Source organism: Bos mutus, chromosome X, assembly GCF_027580195.1.
Source record: "Bos mutus isolate GX-2022 chromosome X, NWIPB_WYAK_1.1, whole genome shotgun sequence".
Taxonomy (NCBI): Eukaryota; Metazoa; Chordata; class Mammalia; order Artiodactyla; family Bovidae; genus Bos; species Bos mutus.
The window spans coordinates 37,925,741-37,930,820 of record NC_091646.1 but is presented as its reverse complement, the minus strand read 5'-3'; the positions used below and the strand labels follow the sequence as shown (position 1 = coordinate 37,930,820).

General features: G+C 39.9%; 1 pseudogene; it reads right to left on the bottom strand.

The window, feature by feature from the left end:
- Positions 1-1,065: 1,065 nt before the first annotated feature.
- LOC138986465 (histone-lysine N-methyltransferase SETMAR-like) lies at positions 1,066-2,016 on the bottom strand (annotated as a pseudogene).
- Between the last annotated feature and the right edge of the window lie 3,064 nt (positions 2,017-5,080).

Below are 5,080 nucleotides of genomic sequence, written 5' to 3'. Positions count from 1 at the left end.
GGGCCACGGGCTCTAATGCCAATATACATTGTTCTAGTTCTTCCAAGCATCTCTTCACATTGCACAGCAGCATGGTATCACACAGACAAATCCATATTTGCCTCCAGGGCAGTCAGGAAAATCCAACCCTTGGTGACAGCAGCAGTCTATGCCATCTTGTTTGTCAAATGGGAACTCACCACTTATAATGGCTTTTCAATGCTCTCTGGTGACCCATCCAGTTCTTCCCAGTCTTTCACCAGAGCTCACGCCAAGAGGATTGCAGCCACATGGTACCACATGCTCTATGATGCCACTGATTTCCTTCATCCAGTGGAGCCTCAGGCCAGCCAACCTGTTAGGTATCCTGCCTACTATGCCAATTGTATTGCTGATCCTGTTCCTGATGCCAGTTGTCTCTCTGTGTCTCACTGTGCATATTGTTTGCTGAACTCATGGTAGGCAAGGCACGAACTAAGAGGCTGAAGAAAATGTGAAGAGCTGTAGAAATTGCAGAAATGTTTATTCTGTCCTGGCTGGCACAGCAGCCACAGCAGCAGACATAGCATAACATAACCACACACAACCCCTCATGACTTTTCCAGGTGAAGTTTATATATACTTACAAAACAAAAATAGCTCATGGTCAAGTGAGTACCTTATGAGGCACATGCACAGTGCTATAAGTGATCTCAGTTGTTAATACCATGCAAAGCTATTGTTCACAGAACATGGGGTGAGAGACCTGGGGCAAGAGAACCTGACTAGCAACATCTTGTTAATTTCCCCACATTGACCTAGTAGTTGAACACCCATCTCCTACACTGGCAAGTGGATTCCTCACTGCTGAAACACCAGGGAACCATCTCTTACCTCAACCAAAAAATTGCAAAAATATAATAAAGATTCAAGATACACATAGAAACATGAGCTAGCAAGAGAGTTATTAGGTTGGTGCAAATGTAATTGTGGTTTCAGACTACAAATTTTAAATCATTATAACTAGGCTCAAACGCATCTTTATTAATCAAAATAAGAACCATTACAACCAACACTTTTTTTTTCCAATGAGAAATGTTTATTTCTTTAGGATTTGAGGAACTCTTGGAAGGCATTTTCTGCCTTCTGCTGCTTGTGGAAGCATTTTCCCTGCAAAAAGTTGTCCAGGTGCTTGAAAAAGTGATAGTTGTTGGGCAAGAGGACAGGTGAATATGGCAGATGAGGCAAAATTCTGTAGCCCAATTCTTTCAATTTTTGAAGCATTGGTTGTGCAACATGCAGTCAGGCAATGTCGTAGAGAAGAACTGGGCCCTTTTTATTGACCAATGTCGCCTGCAGGTGTTGCAGTTTTCAGTGCATCTCATCGATTTGCTGAACATACTTCTCAGATGTAATGATTTTGCTGGGATATAGAAAACTGTGGTGGAACAGATGGGCAGCAGACCATCAAACAGTGACCGTGACTTTTTTTTTTTTCCATGCAAGTTTGGCTTTGTGAAGTACTTTGGAGCTACTCAGTCCAACCACTGAGATGCTTATCACTAGTTGTCATATAAAATCTACTTTTCCTCTGATGTCAAAATCGATCAAGAAATGGTTTATTTTTGTTGCATACAATAAGAGAAGATGACACTTCAAAATGATTATTGTCGTTGATTTTCAGTTCATGAGGAACTCATTTATCAAGTTTTTACACCTTTCCAATTTGCTTCAAGTGCCAAATGACTGTAGAATGTTTGAAATTGTGTTCTTCAGCTACTTCTCATATAGTTGTAAGAGGATCGGCTTCAATGATTCTCTCAGTTGGTCATTGTCAATTTCTGATGGTTGGCCATTATGCCACCACTCCTCATCTCCAAGGCTCTTGTCTCCTTTGCAAAACTTCTTGAACCACCACTGCACTACTATACTTTCATTAGCAATTCCTGGGCCAAATGCACTGTTGATGTTGTGAGTTATCGCTGCTGCTTTATGACCTGTTTTGAACTTGAATAAGAAAATTGCTCGAATTTGCTCTATGTCTAACATCATTTCCATAGTCTAAAATAAAAATTATATACACTGCAAGTAATGTCATTAGCAGAAAAACATAAAGTGAGAAATGCACATTAAAATGATGTATAACATAGCCACATTTATTTAAGAATGTATTCCAATATCACACAGTAAATTTTCACAATGCAAAAACCTCAATTATTTGGCACCAACTTTAATATTTTAGACAGAAACCCTTCCTTTTGCTTTCATACAGAAACATCCCCTCTATCTATGATTTTAGGAAGTATAATAATTTCTCTGAGGTGTCCTGGCTATGCAAAGGAGAATGTATAGATGCAGAAGTATGTACAAACAAAAGGCTAAGATGTCTGTGTGTCAATGTGGCACTAAGACTTGAAACAACCATCCTAAATCATTATATTAAAAACATACTCTGATTATCTTAAAGTGTACTGGTGAGAGTTCAACTACAGAGAATGAAATCAACTTACCCCGTTTAGGCAAAAAAAGGATTTACTAAAGGATGTGACTTACATACTTACTGGGGAAGTTGAATAACTAGACTCTAGAGTAAATGTTCAGGAACAATTTCAAAGGTTATATTGCAGGACTAAACCACCAAGGGAGCCACAGCCTCTTCTGAGATTAAAAAGTCTCTTATTAAGGCTTCATTGTCAGCAGTATGGACCTGTTTCCCAGTGAAGCTAGTGCAAAGCACATAGACTTTTTTTTTTTAACCTTGAGAAATGGTCTTAAGGGCAAACAGCAAATGAAAAAAACAATAATTCAAAGAAAACTTACTAAAGCATAGTAGGAAGAGCTAATGTCTGTGTTATTTCAAACATGACCCACTCCCTCTCAACTCAGTATAGCAAGAACTCACTCAAGGCGTGTATAACCCAGAACAGGACTTGATTACACTCTCAGATACCAGCTAGAGAACTACAATACCTTCCCAGGAGGGACAGGTCATTAACATTCCCCATCCTACTCTCCAGTTACCTGTTGCAGAGACTAAGGTTTTGGGTAGTAGGGCTGAGAAGTGAGGATTTTCTTCTTCTCTTCATTTCCCTCTTATGGAGAAGAAGCTCTATACTGAGCACAGTGTACTTAAAATACTGGAGCTTCAACTGACATTCAGAGAAGGCACTGACACCCCACTCCAGTACTCTTGCCTGGAAAATCCTATGGACGGAGGTGGTGGTGGGCTGCATTCCATGGGGTTACTAAGAGTCGGACAAAACTGAGTGACTTTACCTTCCCTTTTAACTTCCATGCATTGGAAAAGGAAATGGCAACCCATTCCAGTGTTCTTTCCTGGAGAATCCCAGGGATGGGAGAGCCTGGTGGGCTGCTGTCTATGGGTTGCACAGAACTGAACATGACTGAAGAGACTTAGCAGCAGGAGCAGCAGCAGCAATTGACATTGCCCAGCTCATTCACAAAGTGGAGTTTCTTCACCTGGAGAGGTAACCTGAGAATAGAAGCTACAGCCAACTCCCTCTTCTGAGTACTTACCTCTAAGAGCAGGAATGCCATTTAGAAATAAAATGTTCTGTCCAAACCATTGTGATCCTAAGGTTACTGTGCACAAATCCAAGGCTGTGCCTTCTGAAGGGAGACATAAATGGCTTCACACCAAGGGGAGCATAGACTTCATGAAAACAATTCATTCAGTAACTCAACAAATAAATAATCAACTAGCAACACCAAACCCTGGAAGTGGGGAGAGTGTAATAACCTAGAGTTACCACAATATACTACCCCAAATTCCCAGTTTCCTAAAAGAAGTTGAGACATGCAAAAAATCAGGAAAGTCTGACTTAAACATGAGGGAAACTAAGCGATGACAGAAACTTCCTGTGAAAGTAACTAGATCCTACTTTCACAGAGTATTATTTCAAGGTAGTCATAAACATGTTCAAAGAATTAAAGGAAATCATGCTTGAAGAAGAAAAGCAATGTATGATCACAATGCTTCATCAACCAGATAATATAAATGAAGATACAAAAGTTATTTTTAATTAAATATTTTTTATATCTTAACTTTGAGATCTCTGTGCAAATATTACCTTCTTTGCTGGTTTTGCATGATCATCCTGTAAAAAATAGCACCCCACTATCCACTCTCTCCTTTATATGTTCATTTTTCTTTATAACAACTGTTACAATCTCACATGCTATAGATTAATTCTTTCTTTGTTTATATAATTTATTCACCATGGGATTGTGGGAATTTTTGTTTTTCAGCACTCATACTGTTTGCTCTACAGTGCTTTAGAACATGGTCAACACTCAACATGTATTCTCAAATGCTTGAAAGAATTTTTCATCAAAATTGTAAAATACGTGACCTCTTTGAGAAAAGGCTGAATGTGGGACAGGAATTCTTAATGAGAGAGAGCAAGGGGGAATCCCCTAAAGAAGACCAGATTGAAACATAAAATTTTGAAATAAATTGTGTGTGTGTGTGTTAGTTGCTCAGTTGTATCTGACTATTTGTGTTTTCATGGAACCTATCAAGCTCCTCTGTCCATGGAATTCTCCAAGCAAGAATATTGGAGTAAGTTGCCATTCCCTTCTCCAAGAGATCTGCTTGACCCAGGGATCAAACTCGGGTATCCTGCATTGCAGGGAGATTCTTTACAGCTGAGCCACCATAGAAGTCCTTGAAATTAGTTACTTGACTTCAAAATGTAATAGTAACATTTCAACTACTTGAGTAAAACAATTTGTGTGAAAATTAATCACATTCTTCTCTATCTCATAGTCACCTCCACCACACAAATGTAGGGAAACTTGCAAGAATTACAAAATTACTTCTTCTGCAAGTTTCAGAGGAACAAGAACTGCTGCTGCTGCTAAGTCGCTTCATTTGTGTCCGACTCTGTGCGACCCCGTAGACAGCAGCCCACCAGGCTCCCCATCCCTGGGATTCTCCAGGCAAGAACACTAGAGTGGGTTGCCATTTCCTTCTCCAATGCATGAAAGTGAAAAGTGAAGTGAAGTCACTCAGTCGTGTCCGACTCTTAGCGACCCCATGGACTGCAGCCCACCAGGCTCCTCCATCCATGGGATTTTCCAGGCAAGAATACTGGAGCGG